Raw genomic sequence first — 26,337 nt, 5'->3', positions numbered from 1 at the left:
GAAGATCTCAGTCCAGAGGCACAGGTCCAGTAAAAGACTGAGACCTAATCTTGGGCTATAGAATGCTTCCCCTCCCCGACACCTCATCACCACATTACTAAAGGCGTACTTACAGCAGTTCCTTTTACTCAGTATGCCATGCCTGGCTATCAAGAAAAAATTACAAGGCCTGCCAAAAGGCAAAAAACACAGCGTGAAGAGATAGAGCAAGTATCAGATCCAATTATGGTAGGGATGTTGGAATTATCAGACTGATAATTAATATGCCTACTATGATTAATATGCTGAGGGCTAGAATGGATGAAATAGACAGCATGCAAAGTAAACCTTCTAGAATATTTGGGAAAGTTTGAAACTGTTCACCTCCTCTTGAGATCTCTTGTTCTTCACTTCAAGACTGAGAGGTACCAGTACCAGACTAAACACAATAAGGACGGGGAATCACAGACCATCAGAGCAGAGCAGGTCCTCGAAGAGTTCGCCCTTTGACTTCTCATGGCTTCTCAGGGTGGCAACACAAGAGCAGACCCAGGTCGCCTGACTCCCAGCCCCATGATCTTCCCCCGCATCAGCTCTCTTCCCTCAGGGTAAAACCTGTCGTCTGCTCCCCTCTACTGTCCATTTCCTATTTTGGGCCTTACCCACTGCTCCAACCCCTTCTCCACTGTAAACTACAGAGCCCCTTCAGCTTGAAAGAAGAGGAGCTCAGAAACTGATTGCTTTGAAGGGTAAATTAGCAACTTAAAAGTGGCACAGCTCCCCGGGGTGTCTGCATTATAAAGAGGAGATTTGAGGCAATAACCTCTCTCAGAGGTGTATTTTAGAATTGATGATTCCAGGTTAAGGGATTTTTTTTTTTGGCCTGCGTCTCTTTCTAAATCCCTCAAATTGGACAGGAGCAGTTTAACCATTCACTCTAAAGCTGGGACCCAAAGCCTGTTTCTTTCCCAGGGATGAGAGGTTTTCACTAATGTGCTCTTTTTGATCTTTCTACGAGTCAGGGTCCAGAGGAGGCTAATGCTTCTACTCCTCAGAGGTAAACCAGCTCCCAGATGAAGTGGGGGTACAACTGCGGACCTTGGAACAGATAAAACTGACTGGCCTGTGGAGTTTCAACCAATAAAATGCAATTTTGAACTATAAAAAAAAAGTTTCATATTCTTTTATTTCAATCAGTTCCCAAATTAAATCTTTTGCCATATTTCTGGAAAGCATAAAAACGCATAAATACTGGATTTGTTTCCCTTTCTCTAATCTTCCATCTGCCACAAAAGTGCTAATGAACAACAAACGACCCCCCAGAAGAGTACTAACAGTTAACTCTTCTGCACTAATTGCCTACCGCAGCCAGGCACTGTTCAAAGTGCTTCACATGCAGCATCTCATTTAACCTTCATGAAAATCCTGGGAGTTAGATGCTATTTATTATCATCCCCAAGTTAAGTGACTTGCCACAGCTTTGCAGCTAGTGAGGGGCAGAGCTGGAAATTGGGGTGCACAGCGCTCTGACACACTGTACTACTGCTCCTTATCAAAGAAAGACCAAAGCCTGATACCACACAAGAAAAGATGATCTGATCAAGTGCTGACTAGAGGAAAACTAACTGCAGTTTTATAGATTTCTAACTTTTTGTAATAGCAATATAATTTAACAGGTAGGAATATGGCATAAATAGAATAGATTATCTTAAATAAGATTCTCTATCTTGATAGGTACAATATACATGTAATATGTTCTCTGAACCCCTGTTGGATCATCCCTAAAACAATGGTAGTGGCTAATATCTTAACTTGGATACAAAATAACATACATGAAAGTTTTCCATGAACTGTGAAACCCCATCCAAATGTCAGAAGGAATTACTTTTATACATGTGCGTGTTTGAGCTACAAAATACAAAATGTGTAATTTCAGCAATTCTGCATCTTAGTTAAAGGCTCTTATGTTCATATTTAAAACTAGCATTGCACAATGTAAAGATGAATGATAAAATTCATGTTAATTTAAAATTTTAATTTTTCTTTACTCAGAATTTAATTTTATTCATATATTTATTATATTTTAGTATCTTTAGTTGCACTTCTTTCCTGTTTTTTGAAAAAGGCCCCACATCTTCATTTTGCACTGGTACAAAATGAAAAAAGGCCCCACAAATTATGTAGTTAGGTCTAGACTCAAGACAGTTCTCCACTAACGCACAAAGATATGCTCAAAGGTAGATTATACTATAATTAAACTGATGACGGCTCCCATTCTGGTAGGCAGAGACGGTGATAACAGAATACTGCCCTGTGTTCCCACACATCGCCCATGTGACATGTCTACCATTAACATCATTAATTATCAATACTGGACAATTCATTCCATGGCTTCCCTGAGTTAGGAAGAATACATAACAAATATTCTTCAGAGAAGACAGTAAAACATCACAATCTTTCCATGGTAGTTTATTCCTGAGTTTCTTTAACTATTTGTTCATATATTTGTGAAAGTATCTCCCTGGAAATAAGAAAACAAGTTTGTCACCCTGACAATGTACAAATCTATAAAAGCATTCTAACTTTAATTACTTATATTCTTTATTATCCTAAAGCCAGTCCAGTACTGTCCAATATTTCTGGTGATTAGAGTCTAGTTAAAATAATCATAGGATTAATGGTGTCTGCTGCCATGTTGCTGATGGTAAAAAGCTCCTCTCTTTCACCCCAGGCTCTGTTCTGCCTCCTAAACCTGGAGGCTGGTATAATGGGATTCCTTCTGTAACCCAAGCTCAGTAATACAGAGATTAAGCTTTCTAATTCCCTCTCCCTGCTCATAGATGAAACTTTTATAAGAAAAATTTGTTTTAAATTCAATTACATTCTGTTCTGTTATTAGTACTATGTCTAGCACCTGTATTCCACTCTATAAAATTTGGTTATATAATGGCTAATTGAATCAATAAATAAATGAATGAAGAAAAGGATAAATGAATGAGTGAGATAGAAAGTTAAGAGAAACGTCCGCAGGTCTCTAACAGAAATCCTTTGTAAAATGGAAGTAAGGGACGATCTTAGAGAATATAGGGAGTTTTGGGAAAATCTCAGTAAGTCCCCACTCCTCCACTCCCAATGGGGTCTAGAATTCCCCTGATACTAGCAATGTAACACATGCTGTTTTTATTGTAGTAGAGAATATTATTAGTTTTTACTGTTGCTTCTAAAAGAGATATGCCAAAGATAGTAACACTCTTCTGAATAAATATCCCTATATGTTTTTTATTAAGGAAGGAAATGATATATACAAATGCCAAGTCTTTGTTTAAGGAGGCTGCTGCCTTGCCGTATTGCCTCATTTCTTTATGTAAAGTAAAAGGGATCGCCCTGGCGTGGACTTTGCCCAGCAAGGTCCAATGGCATTAAAACCTAAGGAGGCTGTGAGTAGATTTCCTCCTTCAGCTACAAACTTTGGCCTCTCAGCACCAAGAAAGTTTATAAAAAGTAACCAAGATAGCCCTTCCAGTTGTTGAGAAGAGCCAACAGCATCTTCTGTGTACTTGTTGTCCTTCCGCCAATACAGATGCAGGACCCTTTGAATGAGAGCTGGCTCCCACTTTCATAAGTAATATCTAAAAGCTGTTCACACACTGCATTTCATAGGGAGTAAAACACCTTGTGAAACTCTTTCAGTTTTTATCCTTTGAGGTCCAGAAATAACTGTCTCTTTGCAGTTAGAAGAATAAATAAGGTCTGTCCCCAAGTTGAGAGTTCCCACTGATTTGGGGCATAACCTGAAACCTTAGACTTCTCTCCATGTTAAGGAGGCCTTTTAGAGTGAGGCCAATGATATGCAGAAACAGGCAATTAGTAGCAGCAACCATAAACAGAAAAAAGTGAAAAGTCTAATACTAATAAGACATAATGAATTAAGTAGTGAACCAAAGAGGAACATCCTGGAACTAAGGCATGACCAATATGGAGCCAAAGTGGGTACCACCAGCTTATAAGGAAAAGTATGGCTTTATGAGTCTCACATACACAGCAGGTGAACCTTAACCATAGCAAGAAGCCACTTCAAAAAATGCTAGTGCAGGTTTAAATCACCCTGGAGGACGCAACCAGGTCCTGTGTCCCACCGAGCATCAACCCAGAAAGCGCAACTTCAGCTCTTATAGAGTGCATTGCTTCTCTTAAGGATAAGTATAACTTTAAAGTTAGCCATAGAAATAGATGTACAAATAATGAAGAAAGTAATCATACCCATAGTGTTGATATTTTAAACAGTTGTTAAGAATGGGTTTAATTATACTTTTATAATTATTATAATTTAAAGGTGAATAAAACATGTAAGAGAAATTAACCTCTAGTACTTGTAATTTTATTGAAATGTTTAGGAAAATTTTGATGAATTTTGTGCTTAGCATTCAAGGTTTAAGGAAATATGGTATATAAAGTTTGTGAGTTTCAACGTATTCGAGTTTAAATAAAGATTAAATATTAGGAAAAGTATCTTCAATAGATTTAGTAGTAGTAATTATTCCTGCCCATGCACAAAATTTTGTCAAGTGTTAAATATACCAATGGCTTATAAGGAGAAATTCAACACTGAATAGCTTTAGTCTCTTTATATTAATAAAGAATTGAATTTTCAATTTTTATAAAATATATCCAATATAATTGTATGTTAATTTATTTAATTCATTTTTTTAAATATTTCTTTGATTGCTGGGTACTGTCCTTTGTACCAACTGGGGGAAACATGAGGATGACTGAGGCATGCTCTTTGCCCTAAGAGAACTTATATCTAGTGGGGAACAGACATGAAAAAATAACCGGGCCTGTGTGTTCAGTGGAAGGGGAAAAGCTAGGAAGTATAAAGCAACTGATAATTATTTCCGCCTGGGGAAGGCAAATGAGAAAGTAGAGAAGCTGCAGAGTTGACTTTGGTAGATAACCGGTCCTGAATTTCTCTATACTAGACAAATTACCACCTTAAAAAACACTTCTAAAAACAGAAAACTCCTAGGAAATCAAAGTTTTCTTATGTTCAGTAAGCTTAACTCTGTTTTTACTCTCTTTTTGTGCATGACGTTTACCAAAAAGTCATATGAAGAATTTCCATAAGTACCAAGGGCTCTAATTTTAAAAATCAGCCAAATAGCTGAGCCATTCCATTAAATTCTAATAGAAAACTGCTCTCTCTCTCTCTTTTTTTTAATCCCTTTGAGCCATTCTAGTTTTACCCTATACACTTTCTCCTCTCAGATACCTGTATTGAAAATAGCCTCATATACTCCCTCTGGAAGAAAAAGTTAACCTAGCAGGCCCAAAGTTGCTCTCTTTAGAAGGCCCTGCATGCTAGGTTGGCCCTTGGCTGGTGTCAGGGAACTTGGCTTTGGGACCAATTCCAATGGATCATCCCGGGTCATCTCTGACCCTTCCTGATCCATTATTTCTCACACGTATTCTGTCTCACCGTGCTGTCTGCATCTACCTCTACCTGTGTAACCACAATTAAAGTCTTAGCTCAGCACCGGGTAGGCCTAAATGAAATATTGTAACATCTCCTCTTGGAGTTACCTCTGTCAGCACTACACATCTTCTATGAGATTCAAATGCTTCTTGCCCACTGCACTGCCTTGATTTCTCACTTCAAAGGCTGTCTTACCATCTTTTTTAATATCAAAATCTAATTGTTGATTTTTTCTTTAAGATGCTCTCTAATTCCCCCCACCCATTTTTCTCACTCCCTAGCTTCTCCCATATGACTGAATATTTCCACTAACATCCCACACACCTCCCAACTAGAACTCTCATAATTCTTTTCTTCAAACTACCCATTGCATGCTAATTCTAAACATATTGCAAATATCTTATTAGCTGAATTTATTTTTCTGTCTATATTACCATGTCAGTTGTATACTGTCAGGCGTATTATTTATTTTTCTGTGTTAATATCTTTAAGCCTTTAAAAAAAAAACAAATGCATTTTTATTTGATCCCTTTTGTATAGTACTCAACACATTACATGTGTAAATGGATTATTTCCTAAAGTGAATTAAATTTTAAAATTATAAAAGGTAAGATCAGCAAAGTGTCTTAGAGATCATCAAGCTCAGGTTTTTCCAAAGTATTTTTTATGGAACTGTATTTCCAGAAGTACTTAAAAGTTGCTATTTTAAAAGAAAAAAAGCAAAATGGAGAGTTTGTCTATGGTCAAATAATTTTGGGCAATGCTGGATAAAACAATATTTGACGGATTACTCCAGCAATTCTTAGTGTTAATGTGCTTTGTGAGTCTCCAGAAAAGGGATGTTGCTTGCTGAGGTGTCCAAGAAACCATATTTGAAGCAGCTCCCCCCAGGACTAGTGTTCCATAGAACACACTTTGGAGGATGATAATCTATTCTGACCACCACACACACACCCCAATAAAGTGATTTTCCATTTCACAGGGCTGGAAGAAGAACCAGAGCCAGATCCCGTGTCTTTTGACTCTCAGGCAGGGCTCCCTCCACTACATCACAGAAAGTCAGTACTGAGATGGGTCTGTACAAACACACCTTACTAAAATTACTTTTATCTTCCATTAGATTCCCCCCATATATTTACCTTCCCACAATTTACCACCCCTAGAAGCTCTAACCCCTTTTCCTTTTTCTTGTCACTTCTCCACAAATTTATTGCCTTTTGTTAAAATAGTATATAAGCTCCTGAATCTAATCACCTTTTTGGGGTCTTCATTTTTTATCTATGAAGGCGTCCATGCACATGAATATTAAAAGATTAACATCAAATAAAATGTGTATGCCTTTTCTCCTGTTAATCTGTCTTGTCAGTTTAATTAGCAGGCCTCAATTACTTATCATAAGAAAGTAGAAGAAAAATTATTTTTCTCCCTTACATCCTCCAACCACCCTTGGTTTTGAAAAAACACATCTACCACATCTCTGTGTGCTCAGATCATTAAATCAGATCAAAGAAGTCAGGGTATAAGAAAGAAAGAGCAGAGCCAAAGAAAGTGTGCCAAATTAAAAAGGAATACTATACGTTCCCTAAGGATATAAGACTTTAAGTCAAAGTATCATAGGACATGAGGTTCCACTTTTCATCAGATGTATTAATCACTATAAGATTTTATTTATGTACACACATCTGCATACCACAAACTCTCCTACAAAATTCATGGTTTAGCTTAATCTATTCAGAGAGGTCCACACTGGTCTTTTTTTTTTTTTTTTAAGATTTTATTTATTTATTTTCCCCCAAAGCCCCAGTAGATAGTTGTATGTCATAGCTGCACATCCTTCCAGTTGCTGCATGTGGGACACGGCCCCAGCATGGCCGGAGAAGCAGTGCGTCGATGCGCGCCCAGGATCCAAACCTGGCCGCCAGCAGCAGAGCGCGCGCACCCAACCGCTAAGCCATGGGGCCGGCGCCCACACTGGTCTTAATTACACAGAAAACATCTTCACCTTCTGTGGTTTCAACCAGAATGTCTTCAGTAAGTTCTAGTCTCAGAATCCTTTTAAACAACCTAGCATTTTGATTAGCACACTTAATTCACCTCACACCTTCTTCCCTCAATAACTTGTTGATCAATCGAGCAGAGATATGTATATCTGGTGAGGTTAGGGCACTTTTGATCTTGGAATATAACCAGTTTATTTTTCTGTAGTAAAAAATTCCTTTTACCTTTCATACTTTTTACCTAGGTTACCCTTCCATGGACCATCATACAAAAGGCCCAGAAAGTGAGATCAACTTAGCAGACCGGTAGGGAGGTGAAGCCCTTTCCATCTGCACACCTGATTTGACCTGGCTCAGTTGCTCTAGTCTCCAGAAATCCACTAGATTTTCAGGGTTAGCTAGAGGTGACTTCATATACAAGCAAATCCCAGCTCTTCGTAAATCACTTCCTTCTTTCCTTTCTGTTCTGCTCCTCCTAATAGTTTCACCCACAGAGTCAGCTAAGAGCCCAAAGACATAGTTATTTCTTTTATGTAAAACAATTTCCCTGTAAGCATCCTTACAGTTTGACTTCTACATTACTGTTCACTACTGCTATGACAATAATCACTGTTAAATTTTACCCATGACACCTTGCAGAAAAAGATCATGCCCTAAATTGTCGAGGGAAGAAACACCGTAAGGCTAATGAGTGAGGATTCGTTCACATTACTAAAGATCTTTGACCTAGTTTCTGCAGGACAAGGTGTGAGAATATCAACGCTGCCTGTTCCTAATGCACTTTCCAGTTCAGTTCAGTTTGACAAACATTTTATTAACATCCTAAATATACACAGATTAAAAAGCTATGGCCTCTGCCCCCAGGGACTTGGAGTTAAGCGAGAGCAAAAGAAATAGGAAAAGGCATTTTGAACGTAGTGTGGTAAGTGCTAACCAGAGGCAAATTGACTGTGATGCTAACGAAGCTTAAACTCCCACTTCCTCAGGCGCTTCTGAGGGGAGAAGGTTCTTAGCAATAGGTTCACAGGATCATCTGCTTTTGTAGACTACAAAATTAAGGAATTTGGGAACACTTTTTCTTAAAAATGGTACCCCAAACTGTTCAAGCTCCAAGGCCTATGCTATTAGTGATCTGCCCTGATGCTGCCCTAGTTGTATTTATAGGGCACAATGGGTTTTCACAGATAAAAACTTGGAAATCCTCCTTCAAACCTCATCCAAACTAATCACAACATAGAGACCTTGTAACACAAATAATAAGGCCACACCATAATGAAGCTGCCCCTGTCAGTAAAGACCTCAACCACAAAAAGATATTTTTTTCAATGTGAAATCAAGACAGAATTTGATTAAATACATAGTCAAAGCTCATTCATCCATCATTGAAGCTATTATAAGATTGGCCATCTTCTAAAGGCTCTGAACATCACTAGCAAAGCAGCTTTTGTGCAGAGAAGTGGGTAAAATGCCAGCTTTTTGAAGTTGAAAATTTTCCTGTAAAAAGCAGGCAAGGCAATTCATAGCACTAACTTTGATGTTATGGAATTAAAAATCAATAAGCCTTGGGAACTCCCCAAATCTATCTATCTATATATAAAGTATATTGACAGAGAGTTAGATACAGAGAGAGAATTTAGTTACGTGTATATACACACTTATGTACATACATGTGAGTTTAATGTCAACCCAAATTCCAAGCATATAGATGACTCTACCTGAAATGACACACTCTCTTCCCACTTCTCACAGAACCTCTGGTAGAAAGCTAAAGACTCAAAACTTCACTCCCTCTTTATCACCATTCTTAAAATCCCTACTTTGACCTTACTTTAAAACACAGAGGATTGAGAACAAAATTAGATATATTTCAGTTGATATTAGTTGAATAAAAAGAAAAGTAGCAATGGCTATTGTAGGTCAAGTGTTAATATCATCAGTTTCCAGTTTCCTCGTATCATGGCTTTTTCTCCAAGGCTACAGTTCCATCTCTTAAATCATGCTTTAGAGTTACTGCAGGAGACATTAAGGCTGCCACCTACTGCTCACAGAAAATTGGCCATTCTGAGAGTATTTCCTTCAGAAAGCAAACAAGCATGTACTGTTTTCTGCTCTTTGTTGCTTCTAAAACTGGAACCAATAGCTGTTATCTCTGTTACTGTTACCCACCATACTATCTCCTTTTCTCGCTTTTTCCACTTTCTTTTCCTTTTCCTTCTGTCTTCTTCAGAATCTCTCATATTTTTCCAGTTTTAAGAAAACTAACTTGTAAAGCTTTTGGCATTTTTTATTCAACCAGAAAAAACATTTAATAAGAATCCTAAACTAGTTTTCAAAGCTTTTGCCAATTTCTTTTACTCATCCAAAAAAAAAAAATTGTTTTTAATTCTTTTTTTGCTAGATACCAGTGAGAGATACAAAGTTGAATAAGACCCTTCCTTTGTAGACTCCCATTGTGTTCTGTCTCAGCCTCCCACGGGATCCTGTCTGTGTTGTGACATGGCTGTTGTGTGCTTGTCCAATCTCCATTGTGCAGGCTGCAAGCTCCTTTAGAACAAGGTCACTGTGTGACTATCCCCCAAAGTCATTCACAGGCAGAGAGCTTGTCACATAGGAAGTGTGTTCAGAAATTCTTTGGGAAAGAAGGATGTTAATTTCTCTGAGCTTTCCTTCTGGTAAAGAGCGTTCCAGGGGCCGGCCCCCTGGCTTAATGGTTAAGTGCACGCACCCCGCTACTGGCGGCCCGGCGTTTGGATCCCGGGCGTGCACCAATGCACTGCTTGTCCAGCCGTACTGAGGCGGCGTCCCACATACAGTAACTAGAGGGATGTGCTATGACACATGACATACAACTATGACATACAACTATCTACTGGGGCCTTGGGGAGAAAAAAGGAAAAAGGGGAGGAGGATTGGCAATAGATGTTAGCTCAGGGCCGGTCTTCCTCAGCAAAAAGAGGAGGATTGGCATGGATGTTAGTTCAGGGCTGATCTTACTCACAAAATAAAGAAAAAAAAAGAGCATTCCACAGAACTATTCCCTTCCTTTTGGAAGACAATCATAGTCTATTGATTGTAATGTTCCAGTTTTGAAAAATCATCCAGTTAGAAAATCAATTCTAGGCTCTGCTACTAGCTAGCTATGTGATTTTAGACAGCTTAACTTCACTGAAAGTGTTTCCTCATATGTAAAATGGAGATAATATTTCTACTTCATTCAAATATTGAAAAAAATAAATGTAATATGATTTATGCAAAAAATAGCATCCTTCACCTAATAAATATTCGAATAATGCTGCTATAACTATTATAAAATGCAAAATATGATGCCTGGTACAAAGTAGGTATTATCATTGATGTTATTAGCTATGTTTATTGCTAGGCAGTTAAGGGTCTCTGTTTGACTAATAATGCACGGTGGAATCTTGTTTAAAGGTTTAGCTCTTTTCTATTGTGGAGCTTTCAGAAAGGTTCCAGAAGATGGGCTTTACTAAAAACTTCTTGGTTTAAAGAATATTTCTAGGAGCTTAAACACTTTATGGAAAGGAAACATTGCACCTAGTTTATACCAGTTTTTTTCTCTTTTCCAATGAAGATTCAGTAGAGGATTCTACGGTGAAGTTAAAAGAATTAAGAGTGTTATTAGGCCTTTAACTAGGAGTATCACTCACCTCAGCCTTTTAGAGAGGTGGCATTATTTGATGCATGAGGCACATACTTAGCAGTCAGATCAAGTTCTGAGTCCTACTTCTATCACTCTTTAGTTCTGTGACCCAACACAACTTACTCGAACCACTCAAATTAAAGTTTCCACACCTTTAAAATGGGGAAAATGATTGCACACACATACACATTCCACAGGGTGTTTGTGATGATTGGATTATATAATGTATGTTACAGGTGCTCAGTAAATGTCAGAATTCCCCTTGGCGAGGGCAGCAAAGCATAAAGATTTACTATTAGACGGATGTTATGTGAAGTGGAGATTGCATACCCATTCATGTTTCCAATATTTAATCAAATTCTACAAGGACACAGATTATGAACAAACGTAACCAAGAAACTATAAAATGAGATGTAGAGCAGTAAAGGTTTTTTCCCACCCAGTATCCCAGAATTATACAAATAGTGAGAGAAAAAATTAGCCTGTCTTAATTCTTCCATTCTCACTCGATCTAAATTTGGAAATTATATTAATTCTCTTTACATTGACTGCCTCATTAATGAGTTTACCAACTGATGTACTATGTTGACTGTAAATATTTCATCTTATCCACTTACTAGATTTATTAACTGAACTTATCATGTGTTTGTTTACTGATTTCGTTTATTCAGTGCCTATTATATACCTGAAATTTTCAGGAGACTGAGATATGAATGAACCAGACTGCAAGTCACATGAGGGCAAAAACAAACCTGATACGGTTCACAGAATATGGAGACTACTAGTCACAGGGGAGGTGTCGACGCAAAATAACCAATAACCATTCTATAGATAAGAGAAATAAGGTGAGTTTTACTTAAGCCAGAGTGAGGATTATAACTCAGGAAGGACTTTTCCAGAAAGGAAGAAAGCATTCTGGAGAAGCATGGTTTTCAGTACAGTCTTATATCTTTTTAGAACAAAGAATATACATTAAACACACCCAGGATACATTTTCATCAAAGTTTCAAAGAGATATTTAGTTGCAAATTGGCGGGTCAACATGACCCTGATGTAGAGAAAGGGACTCATACAGGGCGTTACCAACAAGGCATAGAAGAGGACGTATGTATTTTTATCTTAAGAGAGTGCATTCTTTAATGGTTAAGGTAGATGTACAATATATGTTTGACAGGCCATAAATCAGGCTTCTTTAGTTCAAGCTGAATCAGTTTTGAACCCGAACAGTTACCCCATATACCTCAATATGTGAAAATGTCTTGTCAGAGGCAAAGAAAACAATCTTGTCTAATTGGTTGATTTGAATAAATTACATATTAAATTGTGTACCTTTCCCAACATTGCAACACACACACATACACAAGATACACGTGAAGCCAGGTGCCTGAGGGTTACTGTAAATATTCAATAAGATTACCTTTCAACCTTGTTATGAAAAGAAGTTAATCTTGTGAATTTGCTGTTTTCCTGTTTAACCTGAGGGGTAATTCAAGGGTCACAGGGATTTGTAAGCTTGTTTTACAAAAGAAACAGAATGTCTTCAAGGATCACCAGATAACCAGCCCCCCAACTGCTGTTGAAACCCAGAAGTCAGATTTCCCAGGGGCTTGTCTATTTCTCCGAAACTCCTCCTGCCACACCACTTAGCTCAAAAACCCCCTGCTTTCTTCTCCTGTTAAGGTGAATTTGAGAGAACCTATGCTCCTATCTTCTCGTTTTGGCCAATTCAAATAAAACTTTCTCCATCTCCAAGCACAAGTGTCTCAGTATTTGGCTTACTGCACATCGGGCACACAAACTTGAGATTAAGAGGTTCAGTATCACATATAAACACAGAGCAACTGAATTATGCTAGAAGCTATTATCTTTTTTATTTATTTATTTATTATTATATTTTTTTTTTTGCAGGGAAGATCAGCCGTGAGCTAACATCTATGTTAATCCTCCTCTTTTTTTTGCTGAGGAAGACCAGTTCTGAGCTAACATCTATTGTCAATCCTCCTCCTTTTTTTTTCCCCCGAAGCCCCAGTAGATAGTTGTATGTCATAGTTGCACATCCTGCTAGTTGCTGTATGTGGGACGCGGCCTCAGCATGGCCAGAGAAGCGGTGCCTCGGTGAGTTCCCGGGATCCAAACCCGGGCCACCAGCAGCAGAGCGCGTGCACTTAACTGCTAAGCCCCAGGGCCAGCCCAGAAACTATTATCTATATACTATGATTGCTCTCAGTCATGGAACACATGATTCTTTGAAAAGATGGTCTGATTATTCAGAAAAAGGTTATAACTTATTTTTATTCAGTTCGTGTGTGTGTGTTTCTGTGTGTGTGTGCATGTGTGTGTATGTGTTACAAAGTTGGGTAAGGGAATACGAAAAATATCCTTGACCTTAGGTGGCCTTAGCATGTGATTAATTAACTTGTTAGTGATTGAACTAGAGAAATGAACATCTGTTCACCTTTTTCACTATTTTCTCACTTTCTGAAGCCAATGTGAAGCAGCTTTAACATCCTAGGGTTACTCTCGGGTCTCCATCCTGGAGTTGTTACAGCCCAAAATTGGGGTTCTCTTGCCCAATTCTCATAAATGGACAATTAAGTCTGGCATCAGCCTTTGGGAAAAGAGATCGGCTTTATTCTGTGAGATCAACCTGCAGGGAGACAGGGGGCATGTGCCCTCAGATCTGTCTCCTGGATTCAGGATTTGGGGCAAAATTTAAGAGGTTAAGGAGGAAAGGCTGGAAACACTGGTGGGACAGATTTTGATTGGTGGGCTTCAAGCATTTATGGTAAGGTTTTAAACATTTATGATGAGGTTCTAAACATTTATGATGAGGTGCAGAAGGAAATTTAACACTTGTTCTCCCTGAATAAGGCTTCTGGTACGAGTCCAACTTTCAAGTTCCAGTCGTGTCCCGGTCCTTTGGTTCTGGATCTTTGGTTCTACAGTCATTTCAGGTCAAGATTTCTTCTTCTGCACACGCTCTGGCTATGTGACTTTGCACATTTTCTGAAAGACAATTCTTAATCACTCTGTTGATAAGAGATTGGTTCAGCTGAACTGGTCCTGGAGGGCCTGCAGTTACAGACTCACAGACTGGCTTCCGAAATTTAAAAAATTTTTTAAAGTTATCTTTTTTTCTTCTCAGAAGGTTGAAATTAAAAGGAAAGAGAATCAAATATGAACCAAGTCACAGATCTGTTTTAGTATTTGTAGGGGAGGAAGATCTATTCCTCTACCCTCTGGGTTCTTCGGGCTGGTCTAAGAAATAAATTAAATGAGACAGAATAACAGGAGAAAATAAAAAAAAAGTTTAATAACATGTATACATGGGAGAAACCCAGGAAAACTGAGAAATTCACCAAAATGGCAGAAACCAATACCTTAAATATCGTCTTCAGCTAAGGACAAAGGAGGATGTTGGGGGTAGTGGTTTGGGACTTCAAAGGAGAGAAAGGCAATTTACATGGAGATGGAAAAGCAAATGTTTGCTGGGCCCTATATAGACAATGAGACCCCGAGAGAGAACTTTGATAAAAACGGGCTTGCTAGTGCCTTCCTGTCTACCACACCTAGAGTTTTCTATGGTGATAGCTCCTTCCTGGGACAGGCCATCTATCTTAAATTCTTTAAGACAGTTAGGCGGAAGGTCAAAGTTTCTTCCTGAGTCTTTTATTCCCAAAAATAATCATGCCAGAGAGATGCATTTTGGGGTGGCAAATTCTGATCCTCCACATATGCATAGACCAGAAGATATTATAAGGATAAACATAGAAGAAGAGAAACTTGAGCTAATAAAGAAGAACTAAAACAAGAAATACAGAGCTTGAAATGGATTTTCTCACATTTTGTTAGTTCCAGTAATTACAGGTTGGCAGAAAGAGTGAAAGTCTTCAATGTGACAACGGGAGTCACCACGGAGGAGTGGGAAGGGCCGTGGGGTAAGTGTCAGAAGGCCTGGGTGCAAGTCCCAGCTATGTCCTTTGTGGGCTGTGTGACATTTCACAAGACCCTCAATGGGGCTCAGATTCCTGTTCTATAAAATATGAAATTTGGGCTGAAGGATGCTTGAATAACCTTAGAGGTGACTTCTAATGTCCTTTTCTACAAGTATATGTAAATGTTTATAGCTATAAATCTGTATTTTCTGCTAGAGCTAGGAGACTGAACCAAGCCAAAAGCTGGTTAGAACTAGTGGACCTGGGTGGGGCTGTCCAGGCTGGCGTGTGAGGGACGGGGTGGGGTTGCAGAATGATGTCCAGGGACTTCTCTGCATATAAAAATATGGTGGAACAGTGTAGAAGAGTACACAGCCCAAAGAAGATTAGAGCAACGGCTGTGATCCACAGGTGGATTCCAAAGGTCACCCAAAGAAAGTCAAAGGCCACCGAAAATGCAGATATGAGAGGTAGGGTGGGGGAAGACGGAAGAGGTCAAAGGTGAGAATGAAGCAGCTAAAGAAGACAATAGTCAGGGTAGTTAGGTGACATACAAATAGAGTAAGGAGACCCAGTCCAGTCCACTGGTTTAACCACAAATATGTATTTGTGAAAGAGAAGAGATTATGCAAACAAAAAGCAGCAGAAGCTGCAAAGCCATCAATCTGTTTTCTCACTCTCTTCCACTCTCTTTGGTGGCCCCTAAAAAAAGGAAAGAGGTTTAGTTATAACCACAGGCTGTCAGCAGTGCCGCAGTTCCAATTCAAATCACAAGCCCTGCTTTGTGTTCCCATCTCGCTGTCCAAGAACCAGTTCTTACAAAACTAGACATTGAAGGAGTAGAGGAAGCAAAACCAGCATCACTGAAGGCCCACGCAAGAGGGACCCCATGTTCTGGCCCTGCCCCTCTCCTCAGGGCTAAGAGGCCATGGGCCACGGGGATGTGCCCCAGGCTCTGTGCCCCCTTCCTTCAAGACCATGTTCCTCTTATGTTGGATCCAGAAATCTTTCTCTCTGAGCCTGCTTCCAGGGACTGCATAGATCTCTTCCTCAATCTGTCCATCTAAGGAGAAAACACGAATCTAGGTGTATACCTCTGGGCCCACGCGGCAGCCCAAGAATGGCTTTTTTCAGGAGTTTTGAGGACAGAGCATAGATACACAGACTGGGTGTCCATATGTGTGTGTGGGACGACCCTCCCGACACGAGACAGGGCTGGACTTGAGACTACATTGGACATGCACTATGGCTAGGCAGTGGAGTAGGGGCTGCTGAAAGCTAGGGAATCAGGCCATGGATTAGGGCCTCATGATGCCACATTCTGGTATGGAACTCCTAAGAGTCTGAGAATTCCAACATTAAACTGGTTCTACCTTCATACCAAAATAGAACTATAGAACACGTTTTATTTCTTGAATAGTTCACTTAATTTATCATTTCTAAATTGTGAAAATATAGTATTGGTCTTCATTTCTACTTCTGCCTTGGGCCCTGCAAATGTTAGGAGGGAACTGGGCAAAGCAAATCAAATCTGCAATGTTAATTTTACTTATACTTTCAGCAACAGAGTTGGTCATACCCAGAGAGATTCTTAAACACATAATAATATTTTTACATTTTTAAACAGAATCAACCTCATCCTCCTTTCTTTATTTCCTCTTTTGAGTCTATTCAGGTTTCCAGTGAGTTCCATGTAAGAATAATTTGTTCTATCCTCTGTGTGTGTGTGTGTGTGCGTGTGTGTGTGTGTTTGGGTGGATAGCAGGGGGGTGGTTAGGGTGGGATGGTTCCACAGTGCTCCTAATTCCATGATAAAATTTGGCACCTAGACAGCATTATTTTGGTAATAACCATAATATTAGTTGGTCTTCTTCCAAATGCATACAAGCAACATTATGTTTCTATGTTCCATATTTTGCAAAGAACAAGATGCTTATTTACTCTATGTTATATCTACATCTGCTGGAGTTAACTAACCTATGTATTTTCCTACCATGCTTGTATTCACAGTGGTTTCTAGTGCATGCCCGGTTTATCTCAATGGTTGCTTACTTATTTCTAAAATACTATTTCAACTTCAACATCCTCATATATTTGATAGTCAATCTTATTCATCAACCATAATGCTCCCCAGCCCTATATTTAACTATGACCACTTCTCTACCAATCTGAAAGGAGCCACTTTTGGCTTCTAAAATCACTTCGATAGGCACTCAGCTAAGACTGTGGTGAAAATGCACAGTCAGATTCAGGGACTGGGTCCTAGTCCTGGCTCTGTCATCAATCTGCTCACTGAGTGATCTTGGCCAAGTCACTTCCAGTCCCTGACTCTGAGTTTCCTTGTCTATCAAATGAAGAGGTTAGAATCTTTCAGTGCAGGTGGAGGAAAATTCAAATCAAATTGGCTCAGAAACAACAACAGCGTGTATGTGTATACGTTGGGGAGGGAGGAGGGTTGTTTCTTGCCTTATGTAACTAAAAAGTCTAGGAGTACAAACAGCTCTAGGTACAACTTAATCTACTACCAACACCTGGTCTCTTCCCACTCCTTGGCTCAGCTCTACTCCACGGTGGCTTCATTGTCAGGCTCCAACTTGGAGCAAGACGGCTGGCTGCTAGCAGCTTCAACTCTATATCCTCCCAGGTTCAAGTCCAGAGACAAAAAGAAATCTCTCTATTAAAGCAAGAGTCCTGAACCCATCCTTGAGCCAACTAATGGGGCCAGAGAGATAGAACATGCTAATTAGCCATGCCTAAGCTTTGTGTTCACCCTTGGAGCCAGGGAAAGAGAGAGTCAACTCCCTCCAAACCACCTGGGTTGAGAGTTAGAGTGAGATGGGTCCCAAAATGGAAATTTAGGTGCTTTTACCAAAAATAGTAAGAAATATCCCATATAGACTATGATTTTACTAATTTTACTTCTGGTTCCAAATTTGTATGACTCCATAAGAGATTCTTTTAAAAACGGTGAGAAATACACGTGAAATATTTTTATTTAATACTTCAAATCTTATCTTATTAATTTGAATTCTTAAAAGAGGAAAAGTATTTAAGACTGATATCTTGTGAATGATGAGTAGAGCTAAGGTATAATGTAACGGTTACCAACAGTCTAACTCCAGGCAAACTTCATAGCAAACGCGTGCATTCCTCTGGAATAAATAATTCAGGCAAAACCCTTAGACAGATCCTGATATTATGACACTGAGAGGCAAACTCCATGCCACAACAAAGATATAAAGGAACATTCCTCCTTACTATTGGAAACAACCACAGCAAAGCAAAAATGAGGTAAAACTCTCCAGCAGAAAAATCGCCAAAGGCAATTAGATGCTGATTATTTATGGAGGAAGAAAATAGGATAATTAAAAGAACTGAGGCTGGTATTAAAGGAGAGAGATCAATATTTAAAAAAAAAAAAGAGGTTAGAACCCAAAAATGGTCCATGGGATTTTTGGTTTTTGTTTTTGGATACTGTACAATCACCAAAAAGGCTTTGCTCTAAGAGAATCTGGTGAAACAAACATTTGCTGTCTGCAACCCATACCTCTGATGGACACTGATCCACAGGAGCTCTTAGGGCTCAGGGACACAAAAGGGCTACAGACTGGGGCGTGGTGAGTGTCCTTGTCAGAAGTCATGGCAGTAGATGTAGTCAGAGAAATGCATAAACTATTTCTCCAACAGACAATGACTGTCCAGAGCGTGTGACTACACAGCCTCCTTTCACTGGGTGTGGTCACACACCACTTTCTCACAGCCACTTGATAAGCAGTTGACAGGTGTCCTGTCAGCTGACATAGGTGCAAGAGAATGGGAGGAAAGTGGAAGGATAACAAGGCAAGCAGTACTTTTAAATGAATCAATATCATTCTCTCCACAGTTCTCAGGAAAGCCCTGAACAGGTCCTGGGGTGCTATGCTCATAAATGTCATGCAGACAAATGCCCTCAGTCACACACGCATGCTGTGATATGACGGAGCGCTGGCTTGAGAAGAGAGGGCCAGGAATCAGGGGCCTATAGTCTTGTGTCAGGCTTGGCCACAGACTCCTGGAAAGACCTGGAAAAATCACTTGACCTCCGGGGCTTTGTTCCCTCAGTTTTATCTACAGACAGTGGGCTACTCCAAGCGTGATTGCTGAGACGCAGGCCATGGTTGGAAAAGAACAGGCTACAACGATGCTACAGGAACTTGAGATTTTATCTTCAAAAAAATGTATTTAAGCTTGTTTTAGTCCCACAAGGCTTTGTCCACATAAGATATTTTCCAGAATGCAAAGACAAAACACAGACAAGAGGAGCCGCTCAGGTTGAAGGAGGCTGACAGCACAGAACTCACCCCTCTGCCTTCTCACTCACACCTCCTGAGGGGGTTGTGAGGAGGTGAAAATTGAGAACCGTTTGAAAACCACTCTTTCACAGATGAGAACCTTGAAGCTGAGAAGGAGTAATTAAGTGGCTTGCAGCTAGTTAATGGAAAGCTGTGATGAAAACCGAGGGCTCCTGACCTCTGGTCTGGTGGTCACTGTTAGACACCAGGTGAGACCCTTAATGAAGATTGGCAGAGTCCAAAAGGCACAGTCTGGCTCCTTAAAATGAGCCTGGGACTTGCATTCCCACAATGTGTTTTCTAACTAATCTAAAAACCCTCCAGCTACAATTAGAAATGCTGGATAAAATATAACAAATATTGTTTTAAATGCAAAGTTGAGCTCACAGAGAGAGAAAAGTGAGTGTATTATTTTAACTCACAGAGAAAAGTGAGTGTATTATTTTGTGAGGGCTGCCATAACCAAGTACCACAGACTGGGTGGCTGCCTCTCTGCTTGGCTTGTACATGGCTGCCTTTGCACTGTGTCCTCACATGGTCTTTTCTCTGTACATGTCCACGTCCAAATTTCCTCTTCTTATAAAAACACCATTCGCATTAGATTAGAGTCTACCCTAATGACCTCACTTTAGCTTACTTATCTCTTTAAAGACCTGTCTCCAAATACAATCACATTCTAAGGATTAGGGGACTAGGACTTCAACATATGAATTTGGGAGTAGGGGGCAGGGGGGGACAAAATTCAGCCCATAAAAGTGATTTCCTAATTTGCAAAACTAAAGAGAATCTGAAACCATGATTGTCAGTGTCTTTGAGCTGATGAGGCAGATGCCCTGAGCGGGCCGGAGGGGTGTTTGCCTCAGCAACAAAGTTCTCTGTTGAGGTCTTGAGCCTAAGCAAGGCAAAGTGTCAGAACCAAGGTCTTTGAAGACCAACACCCTCAGTGAAAAGGTGGGCTTGAAATAATCTTCTCGCTATCACAGGGTGACGACAAGGAAGTCTATCTCAACCTGGATTATGATGAGATAAGGAAGGGAAGGCTCCATAAGAATTTGTAACCACAAGCCTGTGCCTCATACAGGCTTGGAATTAATTTGATACTGTCGCTATGGCCCAAGAAGCCTTGAGCTTAGAAATTAATAATAATAATTTTTTAAAAGAGTAATTGGATAATGATACCCTTAATTTGTCAACCTCTAGTCTAGAACACGTTATATATGACTGTTCCTGAAATTTGGTAGATCTTGCTTATAAAATCATCTGGTCCTAGTACATACGTGTGTGTGTGTGTGTATGTGTGTGTGTTGAGTCGATTTTTAACCGCAGTTTCAATTTCACTAATGGTTATATATCTATTAGATGTCCTATTCATTCTTTAGTCAAAACTAATAGTTTCATTAATTTTTACTTTCTAAATAAAATATCTATTTCATCCAAGTTTTCAAATTTGATTGGAATACCATTGTTTATATTCTATTGTAATTTTTGTATCCCTGAATTGTAGCATTTATTTTTATGTCCCCTTTTCCATTCTTACTGATGTTTATTTTTCCCTTCATTTTTGTGGTTAATCTTGCTAGACCTTAATTTTTTTCATTAATGTTTTTCTTTATTTATTTTTTATGTGTGTGTGAGGAAGATTAGCCCTGAGCTAACATCCGTTGTCAATCTTCCTCTTTTTGCCAAGGAAGACTGGCCCTGGGCTAACACCCATGCCCATTATATGGGGTGCCACTACAGCATGACTTGACAAGCAGTGCTTAGGTCCGTGCCCGGAATCCAAACCTGCAAACTCCAGGCCACCAAAGAAGAGCACGAACTTAACTGCTACGTCACCGGGGCAGCCCCTCATTACTATTTTTTAAGAATTAGCTTTTGGCTCTGTTGGTGTTCTCTATATTCTCTTTCTTTTTTATTTCATCAATTTGGGCTTTCAATTTTACTGTTCTCTTCCTCCTATTTATTTTGGGTTTACTCTGTTTTTCTATTTTTACATACAGGCCATACAATCTCTGATGCAACTCTGTGCTGTAGCACAAGAGCAGCCATATGCAATACATAGATAAATGGGCAAAGCTGTGTTCCAACAAAATTTTATTTACAAAAACAGGCAATGGACTAAATTCAGCAAGAAGGTTATAGTTTGCCAACCCCTGTTCTAGATGATAGAAAAAGAGGAGAATCTCTGCAACTCATTTAATGAGACAATTATTACCTTAATACCAAAGTCAGGCAAGGATAAGAAAGAAAAAGAAAGGCCAATGTTACTTGTGAAAACAGAAATAAAAAATCCTATATGAAACGTTTGCAAACCGAATACAGCAATATAGAAAAAATAATAATACAACATAGTGAAACAAGGGTTATTCCAGGAATTTAAGGGTCATCTAACATTAGAAAATCTGTTAATGTATTTGGTATAATTTCAACCAAAATCACAATAGCTTTTTAAGGAACTTGACAAACCGATCCTCAAACTCACTCAGCAGGCCAAGAATAGCAAAAACTGTTTTTAAGAGAAAGAATAAATGAAGGTTCCTTTTATAGATATGGACTTACTATGGACTATAATGATTTAAGCAATGTGGTATTGGCTCAGGGAGTCCATATTCATAACACAGCTGGTACAGTACAGAGAGAGATTACAAATCAAATGGTGAAAAAATACACTATTCAATAAGTGGGGCTGAATATTCTTGTAATCCATATAACAAAATATAAAAGTAGATCTCCAATTCATGCGTAAAAATTAATGTTTTAAATGTAAGAAGCAAATCTCTAAAATTTTGGAGAGTATCTTTATGACTTAAGGATAAAAATTAATTTCCTAAACACAGCACAAAAAGCCACAACTATAAGGGAAATTATTAATTTGACTACATTAAAATTAAAAACTTTATTACAAAAGACAAATCAAAGTTACAAAGGCAAGTCACAGTCTGTGAGAAGACATTAATAATACATATACCAAATAAAAATTTATGAAAAAGACAAACAATCCAAGAGAAAAATGTATAATTGATAAGAACTTGGAAATCACAGAAGACAACATCCAAATGGCCAATGAGTATACAAAACAATGATTAACCTCACTAATAATCAGAGAAATTGTATTCACTGAAAGTTCTATATAGCTATCAAAATGAATGAAAGTGGCAAAATGAAATACAACTTACATTCATCAGAGTAGCAAAATATTAAAATGTTTAATAAACCTAGTGATTGATGTGTGAAAAAGCAGAAAAATTTTTAAGAGGCATAACATCAGGAGGTCATGCCCAGAGTGTTTTGGGCACTTCAGAAGTGGGGAAACCAAGAAAATGGGAATTCTGCAGAGTGGCCGCTGGTAGACAAATTTGGCCTATTTTACCATCATATATAGTTTGAGACAAACTACTTATCAGATCCATAACAGCAAATCTTTTATGCTGTGGGTGGGGTGTAAACTGGGTGAGCCCCTTTGAAGAGGAATTGGATAATATCTAGCAAAGTTGAAGATGTATGTATATATAGATCGACATATACATTATAATCCAGAGTGACCAGAAATCTACTCCTATTGTCTATCCTAGAAAAATGTTCACAAATATTCACAAAGAAGCAGAGTCTTTATGTTCATTATACTACTGTTTATAATAGAAAGACTGGAAAAATCTAAATACCAATGAGGCAGAGAACAGATAAACTAATTCAAGTGTACAATGAAATTCTATATAGTTATTAAAATTAAAAAGAGAGCTGTGAGTCAACATGAACAGACTCAAAACACATGATGTGAGATGCAGAAAGCAAGTAGCAAAAGGATAGTATTTATAAATATATAAATGTATAATAAAAACATAAAAATATACTTGCAAAAGACAAAAGCACACTTCTGGAGTAGGAGGAAGATCGGAAAGCAGGATTAGGTTTTTGATCCATTTGTAATGATGTATTTCCTACAAGGTAAAATATAAAAGAGAAAGAGAAACTTGAAATAAACATATCAAGAGTTTGACATCTGTTTAATTTTAGTGATGGGTATGTAGTGTATACATTATTTCTTTTGGCTTTTCAGCATGTTTGAAATATTCTATATTTAAAATTATTACTATTATTATTATTTGCTGAGGAAGATTAGCTCTGTGCCAATCTTCCTCTAGTTTATATGTGGGTCCCCACCACATCGTGGCTGATGAGTGGCGTACGTCCGTGCCTGGAATCCAAACCCGTGAACCTAGGCTGCCAAAGCAGAACGCGCCAAATTTAACCACTACACCATGGGGCTGGCCCCTAAAATTGTTTTTAAAGGAGCCTGGGACCAATATGTGAAGTTTTAATTTCAAAGTTCCTCATTGAATTTCTTGATTATTTCCTTTTCGATAAACAATTTCCTAAAGAAAATTGACAAAAGAGCAAAAATAAAATATAGAGGGAAGGCTTTTATCAAGTTTGATTTATCCATCCTGCCTACATCTATATTTACCTGATAAACAACGCAATAATAAAAGAGAGATGAGAAAAGAAAAAAAGGATAATGCGAAGCCCAGTTTGGGTGGTTCTTAGATGGCAAGATGGAAACTCACAAACGGTAAGAGTTTTCCACGCCTGTGGGAACATAGCATAGAAGTGGGTGTGCTCCTGACAGAACTCTCAGGTGGGCACCTCTCCCTAGATGGCTCACTTTCATCCCCTCCATGAGGTGCATTTTGACTTATACAGTAATAATCACTAAGCTGCCAGTCCCAGCTTTCACAGTCTCTTCAGGATGGAGTTCTTTACCTTTCCCTTGTCCCTTTAACTTTTCTGTGCTCTAGCCTCCCTCTCCCAACAGGTTTTACTTCGTTTCATGAATAATTTATGCTTAATATATGAGCTAAAATCTTTGTATATTATCCTAAATAATTTATGAGTGACTTTATGTAGATGCATGGATGAAGGGGTGGATAGATGGATGGATAGAGAGCTGATGGATAGGTTAATAGATACATAAATAATAGAAGTAATAAATGTACTAGAAAGACGTTAGATGCCACAATCGACAACTATGCCCAATCCCCCTCCCCTGTGGTTTCTGGTTCCTCTGATGTAAGGCCAATCAGTCTGGGAAGGAAGAAGTTACAGCAGCTGGCCCATTGTCTATTTCTATCCCAGTCACTGAAAGTAAAGAAGATAAGTGATCCAGACTCCTCTGCTTATAATCATGCTGATGACCATCTTCCTGGTAGATAGACTAATAGTATTTGCTAGGAGGAGGAGAGTCCTTAACTATGGAATGCTCTTGGCAGGAAGTCTCTGGATTACGGCTTGAGAGGCAGAGTACTGTTCCCCCCAAAGATGTCCATACTCTAATGTACAAAGATCAACTTTACTTTGCCAGGAAAGTATACCACAATCCCTTTCTTACCTCAGGGCTATGTTTACACTCCCAGTCTCCTCCAAAGCACAGTCTCTAAAGACCTTAATCATCCTGACAGCCTAAAGTACATCATGCTAGTTTACTATATTGACAACATCATGCTAATTGAATTCGATGAGCAGACAATGACAAGCACCCAAGATGCTCTAGTAAGGCAGATGAATGCCACAGGATTGGCAACAAACCTGACATCAGGGAAGTGCCACATCAGTGAGGTTTTCAGGGATTCAACAGTCTGGGGCACTCCTTCTAAAGTAAGAGACAAATTATTGTACCTTATACATCCTACCACCAAGCAAAAGGTATAGCATTTAGTAGGGCTCTTTGGATTTTGGAGGCAATATACACTGGGCTTTGGAAAACTGCTCCCACTTATTAATCAGATAACTAAAGGCTATCAGTTTCTTGTAGGTCCAATTCAAAAGAAAGCTCTGCAGTATATCCAAGCTGTTGTACAAGTGCTCTATTCTCTTGGGCTGTATGATCCAGCAAGCATGACCATATTAGAGACCTCTGTGGCTGATGAAACTGCCATATGTCTCTGACGAGCCCTAATAGGAGAGTTACAGTACAAATCCCCAGGATTCTAGAGCAGGGGCATACCCTTACAGCAAAAACTACTCACCATTTGAAAAAGAGCTCCTGAAGAGCTAATAGGCCCCAGGAGAGAACTCAAGATGGCGGTGTAAGCAGACTCTGAACTCACCTCCTCCGGTGGACACAGCCAATTTACAATTACTCGTGGAAAAATTACCCCTGAGACAGAACCGAAAACTGGATAAGAGGAACTCCTGCAACAAACGACAATCCTAATTGAGGTGGAAGAGGCAGAAACTCCCTTCTGGAGAGGAAAAACAATGCCTTCATAAGCCGCCAGCTTCACTACCACCCGGGAGCTGCCCACAGGTACACAGCCTCCCTGGAGGAGCAGGGCCCTGAGCCGGGGAGTGCCCCCGCTGTGGGCATTTTGTGGACCCAGCACAATCGAGACAAGTGGCATAATATCTGACTTTGCCTGCTACTAAAACATTGGGGAGTACCCCCAGAAAAGCTGGTTCACAAAGAAATTAAAAGCGACTCTTAAAGGGCCCACGAACAAACTCACCCGTTTCACAAACCACCTAAAATCACCAGAAAGAAAGGTGCACAGTGCTTTGGTGAAAAGAGACTCACCTGATAGGCCCTGAGTGCATCTCAGTGAGAGGTGAGACCTCTCCAGGGACTGGGACATTGGCCGTGGCCATTGTTGTGGCCTGGTGTGGCCGTGCTGACACAGACACCATTGGAGTTCTCCCTGAGGCCTGCTAGCCCAGGGTCTGCCCCACCCACTAGAGCACCGATTTAATCCAGCTCAGCCAGGGCAGGCAGCCCACCCTAAAGACTGGCGCCACCCAACAACAAGCCCTCGGGCAACTTGTGGGCCTTCACAGATTGGTGACTGGATTCTCTGCAGCCTGGTAACTGAGCCCACTTCAGTGGGGCAGGGCATGCAAGGAGTGGGTGGAGTGTGTGGGGCTCCGGCCATAGAGAGACTGGGTCCACTTCAGGAGGTGGGGGCGCGCA

The 26,337-nt window shown here is 39.5% G+C and overlaps 1 long non-coding RNA gene across 1 annotated transcript in view; it reads right to left on the bottom strand.

Moving 5' to 3' along the window:
• Positions 1-26,121, bottom strand: part of LOC131404225 (uncharacterized) — a 129,010-nt gene extending 102,889 nt beyond the window's left edge. The window contains exon 1 of the long non-coding RNA XR_009219757.1: positions 25,948-26,121. This is a non-coding gene — a long non-coding RNA (uncharacterized LOC131404225). The remainder of the gene's footprint in view (positions 1-25,947) is intronic.
• Between the last annotated feature and the right edge of the window lie 216 nt (positions 26,122-26,337).

Source organism: Diceros bicornis, chromosome 1 (assembly GCF_020826845.1).
Source record: "Diceros bicornis minor isolate mBicDic1 chromosome 1, mDicBic1.mat.cur, whole genome shotgun sequence".
Lineage (NCBI taxonomy): Eukaryota > Metazoa > Chordata > Mammalia > Perissodactyla > Rhinocerotidae > Diceros > Diceros bicornis.
The sequence above is the reverse complement of the archived record's forward strand: the minus strand, read 5'-3'. Positions and strand labels throughout refer to the sequence as shown.